The 15,163-nt window shown below is 44.7% G+C and overlaps 1 non-coding gene and 1 pseudogene across 1 annotated transcript; both read right to left on the bottom strand.

The window, feature by feature from the left end:
• Positions 1 to 4,212: 4,212 nt before the first annotated feature.
• trnat-cgu (transfer RNA threonine (anticodon CGU)) lies at positions 4,213 to 4,284 on the bottom strand. Its single transcript has one exon. It is a non-coding gene; the product is annotated as a tRNA-Thr (tRNA).
• A 10,735-nt stretch (positions 4,285 to 15,019) lies between these two features.
• On the bottom strand, positions 15,020 to 15,163 carry LOC137361705 (U2 spliceosomal RNA; annotated as a pseudogene).

A 15,163-nucleotide genomic window follows, 5' to 3' on the forward strand; every position in this document is an offset into this window, starting at 1 on the left:
AGGGAACGATTTTACACAACAACAGAGAACATCTTTACACAACAGCGAATATAGTTACACAACAGAGAACATATTACACAGCAGGAAATATATTTAAAAGAACACAGGGGACATCGTTACACAACAGAGAACATGATTCCATAAATCATTGGTCTTGCGCTGTCTCTTGCTGGTTTGCTCAGTACCTTTCTCTGCCTGTTCCTTTCTGGATCCTGATAATCTCTTCCTGGTTTTCTGTGTGTCTTTCTCTGTCCGTTCCTTTCTGGGTCCTAATGATCTCTGCCTGGTTTTCTGTGTGTCTTTCTCTGCCTGCCTCATTTTCGGTGCTGTTACTCAGTGTCCTTGTGTGTCATCAGGTGGCAGGACCGTATCTCCAACACAGAAGTCCTCGAGGCGGCCAACATCCCCAGCATATACACACTACTAAGCCAGCGGCGCCTGAGATGGCTTGACCATGTGAGCCGCATGGAAGATGGCAGGATCCCCAAGGACACATTTTACAGCGAGCTCGTCACTGGTACCAGACCCACCGGCCGTCCATGGCTCCGCTTTGAAGACGTCTGCAAACACGACATGAAGTCCTTTGACATTGATCACAAGTCGTGGGAGTCAGTTGCCAGCGATCGCCAGAGCTGGCGGGCGACCAGAAAGGCAGGGCTAAAGTGTGGTGAATCGTAGAGACTTAGCAGTTGGGAGGAAAAAAGACAGAAGCGCAAGGAGAGAGCCAACTGTGTAACAGCCCCGACAACCAATTTTATCTGCAGCACCTGTGGAAGAGTCTGTCACTCTAGAATTGGCCTTTATCGCCACTCCAGGTGCTGCTTCACAAACTACTGACCACCTCCAGGCGCTTACCCATTGTCTCTCGAGACAAGGAGGCCAAAGATTGTGTCATTGCGCGGTGAGGGTGTGTCCGTCAGCACATTTTACACAGCAGGAAATATCTTTAAAAGAACACAGGGGACATCTTTATACAACAGAGAACATGATTACATAAATCATTGCTCTTTCGCTGTCTCTTGCTGGTTTGCTCAGTACCTTTCTCTGTCTGTTCCTTTTTGGATCCTGATAATATCTTCCTGATTTTCTGTGTGTCTTTCTCTGCCTGCCCCATTGTCGGTGCTGTTACTCTGTGTCCTTGTGTCATTGTGCAGTGAGGGTGAGTCCTTCAGCACGTGTGTTTCTGAGTCCGGGATTCTTGAGAAATCCGACGACAATCCTATTTTTATAAAAACATTGGGGAAATGAACATAAACAGTAAATGGAAAAGTCCTGGGGAAAATTGATGTCCAGAGAGATTTGGGTGTTCAGGTCCACTGTTCCCTGAAGGTGGCAACGCAGGTAAATAGAGTGGTCAAGAAGGCATACGGCATGCTTTCCTTCATCGGACGGGGCATTGAGTACAAGAGTTGGCAGGTCATGTTACAGTTGTATAGGACTTTGGTTCGGCCACATTTGGAATACTGCGTACAGTTCTGGTCGCCACATTATCAAAAGGATGTGGATGCTTTGGAAAGGGTGCAGAGGAGGTTCACCAGGATGTTGCCTGGTATGGAGGGCGCTAGCTATGAAGAGAGGTTGAGTAGATTAGGATTATTTTCATTAGAAAGACGGAGGTTGAGGGGGGACATGATTGAGGTGTACAAAATCATGAGAGGTATAGACAGGGTGGATATCAAGAAGCTTTTTCCCAGAGTGGGGGTTTCAATTACCAGAGGACACGAGTTCAAAGTGAAAGGGGAAAAGTTTAGGGGGGATATGCGTGGAAAGTTCTTTACGCAGAGGGTGGTGGGCACCTGGAACGCATTGCCAGCGGAGGTGGTAGATGCGGGCACGATGGAGTCTTTTAAGATGTATCTAGACAGATACATGAAAAGGGCAGGAAGAAAAGAGATACAGAAGCTTAGAAAATAGGCGACATGTTTAGAGAGAGGATCTGGATCGGCGCAGGCTTGGAGGGCCGAAGGGCCTGTTCCTGTGCTGTAATTATCTTTGTATTTCACTAATGGGCAGCTAAAATTTAAACCAGAAGTTCGCAGAGTGGCGCAGCAGAAGCGTGCTGGGCCCATAACCCAGATGTCGATGGATTGAAAGCATTCTCTGCTATTTATGCTTGGTAATAATACAAACCGTTCACTTTCAAAACATCAAGTGTTTACCTATAATAACGAGATGCTTCCAAAGGCACTCTATTGCGATGAGCTTTTTCCTTCCCGTGAACACATCAATCAGTAACAAATCACTTTTGCTCACACGAACACAAGCTGCAAACACGGACCAGCTGAGTCTCTACCACTTTGTCAACCCCTTCCTGCAGAGCCTCCTTTCCACCACCAGATGGTGATGTTGGCCACAATAAAACCAGGACAAATGGTCACAGTGAGGAGACGGTCAGGAACAGAAAATAAAACAATAACAGGGGAAACCTTCACACAACAACAGGGTACATCTTTACACAACAGAAAACATATTTACACAACAGGAAATACCTTTAGACAACAGGGAGAATACAATCATACAAATGCCTTGTTTCTCCATCTCAGTCTCGTTGTCTATCTCTCTCTGTCTGTCCCTCACTTTTGCTTCTTCACAGTCGATTGGTTTTCTGTGTGTTTTTCTCTCTGTACCGTTGTCGATGGTGTTACTCAGCATCCTTGTAACATTGTGTAGCCAGGCTGAGCCTCCCAACACATGTGTTGCTGTAATAAAAACAGAAAATGCTGGAAATGCTCAGTTGGTCTGGCAGCATCTGTGGAGAAAGAAAGAGTTAACAGTTCAGGTCTGTTTCGTTAGCTCACATTAACTTTGTTTCTTTCTCCACAGATGCCGCCAGACCTGCTGACTATTTCAAGCATTTTCTGTTTATGTTTCAGATTTCCAGCATCTGCAGTATTTTGCTTTTGTCCGTGTGTTGCTATGTCTGGGACGGTTTGAGTGCAATGCTATTGTTTTATAAACTGCGTTGAAACAAACATTTTTCTCGCTAATACACAGCACTAATACACAGCTGGATATAAACAGCAGCCTGCAGCAGAGGGTGCAGTGGAAGTTTATTAACACAAATAATTCACCAACACAATATTTACTGCTATCCTCAATCACACCACGCTTCATCTTAAAACGTTTTACTCTTTATTTTTTACATCAACTTCTTCCTTCCAGTAAACACTTCAATTTGGAACACAGCTTCCAAATCACCTTTATTCACAAACCCGAACACACACCAGCCCAGACTTTCCCCTTTCTGTCAACCCATTCCTGCATCACTGCCTCTCCACCAACAGTTGTTGCTAGAATCATACAATCATAGAATGGCTACAGCACAGAAGTAGGCCATTCCGCCTGTCGAACCCGTGCTGGCTCTCTGTTAGAGCAACTCACCTCGTCTCACTCCCCAGTCAGTTCAATTTCGGAGGTGGGAAAACTTCTCGAAAGAATAATTCGGGACAAAATTAATAGTCCCATGGACAAATGTGGGTTAATTCAAGAAAGCCAGCATGGATTTCTTAAGGGAAAATCATGTTGAACTGTCCTGCTGGAGTTTTTTGATGAGGTAACAGAGAGGGATGATGAGGGCAATGCTGTTGATGTGGTGTACATGGACTTTCAAAAGGTCTGGCAGCATCTGAAAGTTCACTGACCTGAATCATTAACTCTGTTTCTCTCTCCACAGATGCTGCCAGATCTGCTGAGTATTTCCAGCACTTTCTATTTATATTTCAGATTTATAGCATCTGCAGTATTTTGCTTTTATTGACTTTCAAAAGGAGTTTGATACAATGCAACACAACAGACTTGTGAGCAAAGTTATAACTCATGGAATAAAATGGACAGTCGTAACATGGATATGGAATTGGCTGAGTGACAGGAAACAAAGAGCAGTGAGCAATGGATGTTCTTCGGGCTAGAGGAAGGTTTGTAGTGGAGTTCCCCAGGAGTCAGTGTTGGGACGCTTGCCTTTCCTGATGTATATTAATACCTTGGTGCACAGGGCAGAATTTCAAAGTTTATGGATGATACAAAACTTGGAAGCATTGTGAACTGGCAGAGAAGGTTCGAGGGACCATGTGGCTACTCCTCATGTTCTTCTCAGTGTCCAGGATGAAGTGCGACATGACACGGATTTCCAGATGGTCAAAACAATCAGGGGAAAGCAAACGCAATGGGCATCCTTCAGGAAAACATCACATTTAAAGTGAGAAACTAATCATAAGGCATGAGCAGGGATTGAACCAGCGATCTTTAGTTTACGAGACTGACGTCTTACCACTTGACCATCATGCCTTCTGTTAATGAATATCTGAGGCTCCAGAGGAGGATTTGTGATTCTTTTTCAATTTGGTTGAAACAACATCGAGAAACATGCACAGAAATAAAGAGGGATTGTGGAATGGGTAACAGATCAGCCTCATTTACATCATCAGCATCATGAAATCTTCATTCAGACGTTCCATTCCCATCCTCAGCTTTTCTCACATCTGTACAATCATATAAGAGTGGACATTGGGTTGTAACTGGGCAGATTATATAAATAGACTATGTGCATCATCACAGGAAGTGTTGTAATATAATCTGTACGGCACCTCATGGAGAGTTGTGGATGAAACATTCAATGCAAGGTGTGCAGAGTAAACTCAGGTTATTTTAACCGTCAGACTCTTATAAATTGTTGACAGATATCAGAATATTATATGGGGGCCACAGTAAACCAAAGTGAAGATGGAGAAATCTTTGCCTGTACCTTTGAAAAGGTCACTGGACTGAACCAAGCCGAGGAGTGGCCGAGATGGTTCCAGAGGTTTGCAAGGTATCTACTGCATCGGGTCTCGTGCAGAAGCCAGACATGGAGCAGGTCAGTACACTATTGTCTGAAATGGAGGGAGTGTGTATGCAACATCCTCATGAAGAACAGAAGGCTATGTGTGAAGAAGTTATTAAGGCACTCAAGACCTATTTTAATTGAGGAAAAATATGTCATCGTGGAGCCAAAGTTAAAACGCTGCGTTTGCTGACAACGCAACCACCAGGTGACGCTGTACTAGCACATGCGCAAATGCAGCCTCTTCCACTGAAATGTCACTGCCTGTGACATTCAGGCAGCTGCCAGGATTAAAGATGGAGCTACTCAATTTATGACAGAAAACAACTTCGACCCAAAAATCCCCTCAAAGGTTGCCATCGCCGCCTCCGTCCCACCCCCAACAGTCCCCCGCTCCTTCTTGTGCATTCACCAGTTATATAGAACCAAGTCATCTTAATTCACCTAAAGTGAATTACTTTCGGAGCAGTGACTGTCATTTCATAAGCAAATATGGCACATATCTACACAATGGACATGTTTTGGTTGATACTCGGAGAACGTTGCGCTGTTTGAAGTCTCATCAGAAGGACAGCACCTCTGACAGTGCTGCACACCCTCTGTAATTTAGTGAGGTTTCATAGAGTCATAGAGTTATGCAGCACAGAAACAGGCCCTTCGGCCATCATGTCCGTGCCGGCCATCAAGTACCTATCTATTCTAATTCCATTTTCCAGCACGTGGCCGTAGCCTTGTATTTTGTGGCGTTTTGAGTGCTCATCTAGATACTTCTTAAATGTTGTGAGGGTTCCTGCCTCTACCACTCCTTCAGGCAATGTGTTCCAGATTCCAACCACCCTCGAGGTGAAACATTTTTTCCTCAAATCCCCTCTAAACAGCGCCATCCCATTCTCCGGTCGATCATTCCCCGCTTCCCCCCATCCCACTCTCTGACTGCTCACTCCCCGCTTCGCCCACCACCACCCCCATCCTGCTCTCTGGCCGCTCACACTCCAGGCCATGGGCTCTGCCGCTTCCCTCCTCTCGTCACTCGCTCCAACATTGCCCCATCACCCCTCGAGGCACGCCTTGCTTTATCGGGTGATGCGGTGAAGAATGATCGAATGTTGGAGCGAGAGGCCGAGAGGAGGGAAGCAGCATGGCTGAGAGCTAGTGTCTGGAAGGACGTGGGGGGGGAAGCGGGGCGTGAGTGGACGGAGAGAGGGCAGTGCGGGGGTGGGGGGGTAGCAAGCGGCCGGAGGGCGGGGGAGCGGGGTAGCGAGGAGCGGGCAGTGAGCGGCCTGGAGTGAGTGGCTGAGAGGGGGGTAGAGAGTTTTCCCGCGCATGCGCCACTTCGTCCTGGTAGACGTAGGCTGAGCATGCGCAGCATCTCAGAGCGCAGGAGACTGTTTGTGCATGTGCGCAGCTTGGAGCACTCTGATGACGTCGGCTGGCTGCTGCATTGTCAGGAATCACTTTGAATTTAATAAGCGTACAAAACAGAAAGGGGAGAGCATTCATTCATTTATCAATGACTTGTACAAACTCACGGAGGATTGTGAATACCGCAACTTAAGGGAAGAGCTGAATGGAGACAGGATTGTGTTCGGGGTATTAGACAACACCCTTTCAGATCATCTACTGTCCAGGGTTGATCTCACATTAACGAAAGAGTTTCAATTGAGCAGACAAACAGAGGTTAGAAAGTTTAACCAATCCGTTGTTAGAGGGGACAGGGAGAGTCTGATCTCGAGAGTTGCAGACTCAATTGAATTTGTTCAGAAAACAAAAGGAAATATTAGGGGTAAAAGACAAGAAAGACGGGAAGAGCATCTCGTGGTCGCTGCAACCAATTTCAGTAGGTGTGGCCGAGAGAGACACAAGTTGGAAAACTGCCTCGCCAAAGAAGCTGAGTGTTTTTCCTGCAGAAAGATGGGACACTTTCAGTCAGTGTGTGGCAGTAAAATACCAGCGCTGAATATAATTAAAGCGAAATCCCCAGAGAGCAAAAACATTAATGAAGTACAGGATATCTAAAGTGTGGAAATACATTTTTTAGGTGAAATCCAGGAAATAAAGTGAGAGTTGCTGGACGGCAGAAATTCTGAAATATTTTAAGGCTTTGGTAGATAGATTCTTGATAAACAAGGGGGGGTGAAAGGTTATCGGGGGCAGGTGGGAATGTGGAGTTGAGGTTACAATCAGATCAGCCATGATCTTATTGAATGGTGGAGCAGGCTCGAGGGGCCAACTGGTCTACTCCTGCTCCTAATTGGTATGTTTGTATGTAAGAAAACATGTTCTCGATACAATGAGAACTATCATTTGTTTGGAAATGGATTTGAACCCCCTTTTATCAAAAGGTTATAGAGCTTTAATTTTTCTACAATTAACAGGCAAATCCTTGTGGAGTTGAGATTGACAGAAACAATGGGCTGGATTCTATAGAGCCCTCGACGTCGAGATCTGTGGTGGGGGTGGGGTGGGAGCCGCGTGAAGATGGCCCCGGATGAGGCCCGCCACGGACCTCAACGCCGGCAGGGCCTAACTCGATATTGCCGGCGACGGCGAGGCCTTGTGGGGGACACCCCACCGCTCGTCAACGGGACCACAAACCTGCATTAATTATTATCCCATCACTTCCTGATATCCAGCTGCGATCTTCACCCCAGTGGCCGGCACTGCCGTGCCTTCGGAGCCCCATCCGGGGAAATGAGGTGCAACACTGGTGGGGAGGGGGGAGAAGTTAAGTTTCTCAGCGTGGGGGTGGGGGGACGGAGTCAAATTAATGTCATGGGTGTAGGGGATGGTGGGAAGGGTTATAGTTTACAGTTTGAGCAGTTTTGGGCGGAAGGTCAGATGGTAAAGGTAGGTTTTGGGAGGGAAAGGGCAAATAATTAATTTAACTGTTATTGGGGGGGATGGGAGAGACGCAAAAGCAATGTATTTATTTCATTTCATTTAATCTTCCTTTAAATATTTTCCAGTGGGACTAACAGCCTTTAAAAATAGCTGACACTCCAGTGCAGTACGAAGGCAGTGCTGCACTATCAGAAATGCTGTTTTTCAGGTGAGACAGAAAACTGAGGATCCCTCTGCCCTCTCAGGTGGATGTTAAAGGCACCATGGCACTATTTCAGAGAATAGAAGGGGAATTATTTCTGGGATGCTGGTCATTGTTTAACCCTGAATCAACATCACTTAAAAACAGATTATCTGGTTTTTATCACATTGTTGTTTCTGGGAGCTTGCTGTGCACACATTGGCCACCATGTTTCCTACATGACTCCAGTGACTATACTTGGAAAGTCCTTCATTGGCTGTAAAAGGCTTTGCAACGTCCTGTGGTCGTGAAATGCAAGTCTTGCTTTTTCCATTGTTATCAGTGTCATTGTGATCAAAAGATAGGATTCGTGAACACAAAATTTAAATCAATTTCGATTAAAATAATGTAAACGCATCTATATTCTTGCACTGTACTTAATAATCTCCATCTTCCTATCCTTACAGAGTGTAATGTCGTCGACCCTGAAATTGATTCCAGAATCTCATAGAATCTTAGACTCATAGAAAGTTTAAGGCACAGAAAGAGGCCACTTGGCCCATCGTGTCTGTTCCACAAACAATTTCAGCCCTGTTCTGATGAAAGGTCACAGATCTGAAACGTTAACTCTGTTTCTCTCTCCACAGATGCTGCCAGACCTGCTGAGTATTTCCAGCATTTTCTGTTTTTACTTCAGATTTCCAGCATCTGCAGTATTTTGCTTCTGTGTTAATTTGAAAGTTAAAACTGACCCACCTGTCTACAATTCACACTGTGGTCTGCCATGAAATGATTCTGTATAATATTGATATAATGAATACATATTCCGACACAGAGCTTCCCGTGGGGAATTGGGGTTCTGAAAACCAGCAGACTGCAGGAATTTCCACTGGGAGCACAAATGCACAAAATCTACCTTTTATATATCGATTCATTTTAATTGTCCTTCTGGAAAATTATTTTGAAACAATTTAAACATCAACCCACTGCTCCATGACTGGGTCAATTATGAGGTCATCCTCTGACAGGTCATGTGACAGCTGGAGCCACAAGACATCAGAACCAGATTTGTGACTGGATTAAAACCCGGAATCCTGTCATAATGGCTTTTCAAATAAAACTGTTGCTGTTTGAAAACACAGCAGGTAAACTTTCTGCCTGGCCATGAGGGGAGCGAGGGAGAAATTTGCAAAACTCAATCCTTCAACAAAATAGTTCAAAAATCATTAATATCGAAATCATGTGAGGATTTATATGCAGTAGAGAAACAAGCAGAATAAAGAAAGTACAGAGGAGAGTTGGAAAAGGAAATGAGATCAGCAAGAGAATGTATGAGAAAAGATTAGCGAGTCACATAACTGGGAACACTGAATTCTTTTCCCAACATATGGACAGTCAATGAAAGGGTGGGTCATTTAGGAGATCCTGTGGAGGCAGAGGGTGTGGCTGAGATACTAATTAAGTATCACAAAATAAGCGGATGCTGCAAATGTCACAGTAAAGGAGGAGGAAGTGAAGACATTGGACAGGATGAAAATAGATAAAGTGGAGACAATTACAAGGTTGGCAGCACTCACAGTAGAAAAGACACCCAGTTTGAATGGGCTGCATCCTGGGTTGCTGAGGGAAGTAAGGATGGAAATATCAGAGACTCGAACCACAATCTTTCAATCCATTGTAATGACTAACAAGGTCAAGAAAGCTATTTTATAATTAACACATGACCAAAGGAGCCATTTTGTGTTCAGTACTAATGTGCCGTGTAGAGGACACTATTTGTGCTTAAACATTAACACAACGCGGGAAGAAACGGTTACCGATTATAAGCTCTCACTCAATTGGTGCAGAGTATGAGCACCAGGGGTTACTTCTGACAGTGGAAGATAACATGGCATCTCATTGGATAGCTACCACCCACTCCAAGCTGGGCAGCCCCAATCAGTTAGGTGCTGTCCTGCCACGACCTGCTTGCTTCAATGGGTGCTTGGAGCTTAGAGAGTCATCTCTCAACAGGTGGGTCGATAATCAATGCACCAAGAAAAGCAAGCTCAACAAAGAAGACACCAGTCCTTCGCATCACAAGCTGGAATGTGAGGGCCATGTGTCCTGGCCTTACTGACACCCTTCTGCAGGTTGATGACACACACAAGACAGCTGTGATAGACAAAGAACTCACAAGGCTCAATGTGGACATTGCTGTGCTGCAAGAAACTAGACTCATTCAAAGTGGATCCCTCAAAGAGAAACACTACACTTTCTTCTGGCAGGGGAAAGCCCAAGAGGCAGCTCGTGAGCATGGAGTGGGTTTCACAGGAAAATACACGCCACTTGAGATGAGTGAACCACCCACAGTAGGCTCAGAGAGACTTCTTACTCTTCACGTGTCAATAAGCGTGGGCCCAGTTAATCTCATGTGCATCTATGTCCTGACACTCACCTCCACCCCAGATGTCAAGGATCAATTCTATGTGACACTTGACACTGCCATCAGTAGAATTCCCAGCACTGAGGGACTGTACCTTCTTGGAGACTTCAACGCAAGCTTGGGTACTGACTACAGCTTGGCCAACGAGTATAGGGCACCAGGGGATTTCCAAGATGAATGAAAATGGACAGAGGTTGCTGGAGCTATGCTGTCACCATGGGCTCTGTGTGATGAACAGCTACTTCCAGGTCAAGCTGTGCCACAGGGTGTCCTGGAGCCATCCAAGATCACGCCACTGGCACCAGCTAGACCTTATCATCACCAGACATACCACCCTCAGCAGTGTCCTCATCACTCGCAGCTATTACAGCGCTGACTGTGACACTGACCACTCCCTGGTGTGTCACAAGGTCAGGCTTCAGCCAAGGAAGCTTCATCTGTCCATGAAGAAAGGTCGTCCTCTGATCAACACTTGACGAACCACTGATCCAGAAAGGACCCAGGAGTACCTCAACATCCTCAATCAGGCTCTTTCAGACAACAATGCTCAAGGCCTCAGTGCAATGTCAAAGTGGAATCATCTGTTATCAAGCAGATGGAAAGGTTAGTGGAGCATTACCTTAAACTCTACATAACAGAGAATATTGTCATTGAAGTGGCTCTCAGCGCCATTCCAGACTTCCCTGTCATGGAGGAGCTGGACAATGACCCCACCATAGTAGAGCTCAATAAGGCCATTGACTTTCTTGCCAGTGGTAAAGCCCCGGGAAATGATGGTATTCCACCTGGAATCATCAAAAGTGGAAAAGCGGCTCTGCTGCAGCATCACCATGAACTTCTGTGTCTCTGTTGGAAGGAAAGATCTGCACCTCAAAACATGCATGATGCAAACATTGTCACCTTGTACAAAAATAAGGGGGAATCACAGTGACTGCTGCAATTACCGAGGCATCTCCTTGCTAAGTATTGTGGGGAAGGTCTTTGCTCACATTGCTCTGACCAGATTGCAGACCCTGGCATCACACATCTATCCTGAGTCTCAGTGCAGCTTCAGAGCTGGTAGATCGACAGTCGACATGATTTGCTCACTTCGGCAGTTACAGGAGAAGTACTGTGAACAGTATAGACCACTCTACATTGTCTTTACATATGAACATACGAATTAGGAGGAGGAGTGGGCCGCTCGTCCCTTCGAGCCTGCTTCACCATTCAATAAGCTCATGGCTGAACTGATTACTCCACATTTCCATCTCCCTCCAATAACCTTTCACCCCCTTGCAGATAAAGAATCTATCCATCTCTCCCTTAAAAATATTCAAAGACTCTGCTTCCACCGCCTTTTGAGGAAGAAAATTCCAAAGACTCACGACCCTCTGAGGGGGAAAATTGCTCCTCATCTCTGTCTTAAATGAGTGACCCCTTATTTTTAAACAGTGACCCCCTCGCTCTGGATTCTCCGACAAGGGGAAACATCCTTTACACATCCACCCTGTCAAAACCCCTCAGGATCTTGTATGTTTCAATCATGTCGCCTCTTTCTCTTCTAAACTCCAGTGGATACAAACCTAGCCTGTCCAATCTTTCCTCGTAAGACAGCCCGCCCATTCCATGTATTAGCCTAGTAAACCTTCTCTGCACTACCTCAATGTATTTACATCCTTCCATAAATAAGGAGACCAGTACTGTACTCAGTACTGCAGAAGTGGTCTCACCAATGTCCTGTATAGCTGAAGCATAACCTCCCTAATATTGTATTCAATTCCCCAGGCGATAAATGATAACATTCTATTAGCTTTCCTAATTACGTGCTGTGCCTGCAGACTAATCTTTTGCGATTCGTGCACTAGGACACCCAGATCTCTCTGCATCTCAGATCTCTGCAATCTCTCACCATTTAGATAATATGCTTTTTTATTCTTCCTGCCATAGTGGACAATTTCCCACTTTCCCACATAACACTCCATTTGCCAGGTCTTTGCCCATTCACTTAACCTATCTATATCCCTTTGTAGCCCCCTTATGTCCTCTTCACAACCTACTTTCCTCCCTATCTTTGTCATCAGAAAATTTAGCAACCATACTTTTGGTCCCTTCATCAAAGTCATTTCGAGAATTGTAGAAGGTTGAGGCCCCAGCACAGATCCCTGTGACACACCACTCGTTACTTCTTCCCATCCAGAAAATGACCCATTTATGCTGACTCTCTGTTTCCTGTCAGCTAGCCAATCTTCTGTCCATGCCAATATGTTACCCCCGACACCAAGGGCTTTTATTTTCTGCAATAACCTTTGATATGGCAACTTATCCTTCTGGAAATCGAAGTACAATACATCCACCGGTTCCCCTTTATCCACAGCACATATAACTCCCTCAAAGTACTCCAATAAATTGGTTAAACATGGTTTCCCTTTCACAAAACCATGTGACTCTGCCTGGTTACCTTAATTTTTTCCAAATGCCCTGCTATAACATCTTCAGTAATCGCTCTGAACATTTTCCCTAAGACAGATGTAAAGCTAACTGGCCTGTCGTTTCCTCCTTTCTGTCTCCCTCCCTTTTTGAATAAATGAATTACATTCGCTACTTTCCAATCTAACAGAACCTTCCCGAAGCGAGGGAATTTTGGAAAATTAAAACCAGCGCATCAACTATCTCACTAGCCACTTCAGGACCTGGCGACTTGTCAGCCCGCAGCTCCAACAATTTGTTTAGTACCACTTCCCTGGTGATTGTAATTTTCTTGAGTTCCTCCCTCCCTTCCATTTCCTGACTTACAGCGAATACTGGGATGTTATTTGTATCCTCAATAGTGAAGACCAATCCAAAGTATCTGTTCAATTCATCTGCCATCTCTTAATTATCCATTATTAATTCCCCAGACACACTTTCCATAGGACCAACACTCACTTTGTTAACTCTTTTCTTTTTAAAATATCTATCGAAACTCTTACTAGCTGTCTTTATATTTCTCGATCGCTTTCTCTCGTACTCCAATTTTACTTTCCTGATCAATCTTTTAGTCATTCTTGCTGTTTATTTTATATTCTGTCCAATCTTCTGACCTGCCTCCCATCTTTGCACAATTATAGGCTTTTTCTTTAAGTTTGATAGTATCTTTAACTGTTTTCGTGAACCATGGATGGTGAGTCCCACCTTTGGAATTTTTCTTTCTCGTTGAAATGTATCTATTCTGTGTATTCTGAAATTTTCCTTAAATGTCTGCCACTGAATCTCTATTGACTTATCCCTTAACCTAATTTGCCAGTTCACTTTAGCTGGCTCTGCTTTCAAGTCCCTATAATTACCCTTATTTAAGTTTAAAGTACCAGTCTGGGACCCACTCTTCTCTCCCTCAAACTGAATGTAAAATTCAATCATATTATGATCGCTACTACTTTGGGGCACCTTCACTATGAGGTCATTAATTAATCCTATCTCGTTGCACAATGCCAGGTCTAGTAGAGCCTGCTCTCTGGTTGGCTCCAGAACTTATTTTTCCAAGAAATTATCCCAAAAACATTCTATGTACTCCTCATCTAGGCTACCTCTGCCCATCAGAATTTTCCAGTCTATGTGGAGATCAAAATCCCCCATAATTATCACAGTACCTTTCTGACAAGCTACCATTATTTCTTTTTTTATACCCCATCCTACAGTGTGGTTAATGTTAGGTGACCTGTACACCACTCCCACAAGTGACTTCTTGCCTGTATTATTTCTCATCTCAACCCAAACTGCTTCTACATCCTGATCTCCAGAACTCAGGTCATCCCTCTCTATTGCGCTAATACCATCATTAATTAACAGAGCTACCCCGCCACCTTTTCCAAGCTTCCTGTCCTTCCTAAATCCCATGTAACCTCCAATATTCACATCCCAATCTATGTCGCCCTGCAGCCATGTCTCTGTAATGACTATCAGATTGTACTTATTTATTCTATTTGTGCTCTCAGTTCATCTGTTTTGTTTCGTCAGCTCCATGCATTCAGATACAGAACATTTAGTTTTGTCCTTTTATTATTTTTGTAACCTCTCGCCTTATCTGTTGATTTACTCTTTGATTTGTATGCTCTGTCCCTTTCTGTCACAGTCTGTTTATCATTTCCCATATTTATACCTTTCTCTCTTGCCTTGTCTCTCCTCCTTGATTCACCAGATCTGCCCAATTTTGATCCCTTGCCCCCACTATTCAGTTTAAAACTGTCTCTACTTTTCTAGTTATGTGGCTCGCTGGAACACCGGTCCCAGCACGGTTCAGGTGCAGACCGTCCCAATGGTACAGCCACCTCTTTCCCCAGTACTGGTGCCAATGCCCCATGAACCAGAACCCACGACTACAACACCAGTCTTTGAGCCACGCATTAATTTTTCTAATCTTATTTGTCCTATGCCAATTTGCACATGGCTCAGGTAATAATCCAGAGATGATGACCTTTGAGGTTCTCCTACTTAATTTGCTGCCTCGTTCCTCATACTGACTATGCAGAACCTCTATCCTTGTCCTGCCTATGTCGTTGGTACCGACATGGACCACGACAACTGGCTCCTCCCCCTCCCATTGTTTGTTTCTCTCCAGCCCTGAGCAGACGTCCTGAATCCTGGCACCGGCAGGCAACACAGCCGTCTGGACTCTTGCTCTTTGCTGCAGAGAACAGAGTCAATCCACCTTACTATGCTGTCTCCTACTACCACTACATTCCTTTTTTCTCACTCTTTGAGCCGCAAACTTTTTTGTTATTTTTTTTTTTTACCAGGTGGATGCATGGAGTGGACGGGGCAAGCCCCTGTTCCATTTCCCTGTCCCAAAAATCAATTTAATATTTGGTCCCCAGATAGGGGACGTATCAGATATTAAACTGATAAGAACAGATATCTTTTATTTTTATTTCCAAAATAT

This window comes from Heterodontus francisci, unplaced genomic scaffold (genome assembly GCF_036365525.1).
Source record: "Heterodontus francisci isolate sHetFra1 unplaced genomic scaffold, sHetFra1.hap1 HAP1_SCAFFOLD_91, whole genome shotgun sequence".
Taxonomy (NCBI): domain Eukaryota; kingdom Metazoa; phylum Chordata; class Chondrichthyes; order Heterodontiformes; family Heterodontidae; genus Heterodontus; species Heterodontus francisci.